We start from the raw sequence: 227 nt of genomic DNA, 5'->3' as shown, positions 1-227 counted from the left end.
TGCCAGGGGTTAGTGGTGGCCTTGGCACTGCTGGGAACTGTTGGACTGGATGAGCTTAAAGGTCTTTTCCAACCTGGTGGACTCCATGATTCTATGATCCTTTTTCTCCTGCGTGAGCGCGAGCACCCGCTCCGCCCGGCCACCCCTGGGCGCAGGAGGGCTGGATTCCGACCCACAGCACCACAACACGCAGCAACAGGTGCCGGCCCCGCTCCTCACCGGAAAAC

This window comes from Nestor notabilis, unplaced genomic scaffold, assembly GCF_000696875.1.
Source record: "Nestor notabilis isolate BGI_N333 unplaced genomic scaffold, ASM69687v1 scaffold396, whole genome shotgun sequence".
In the NCBI taxonomy this organism is placed as follows: domain Eukaryota; kingdom Metazoa; phylum Chordata; class Aves; order Psittaciformes; family Psittacidae; genus Nestor; species Nestor notabilis.
This window is presented reverse-complemented; position numbering follows the sequence as displayed.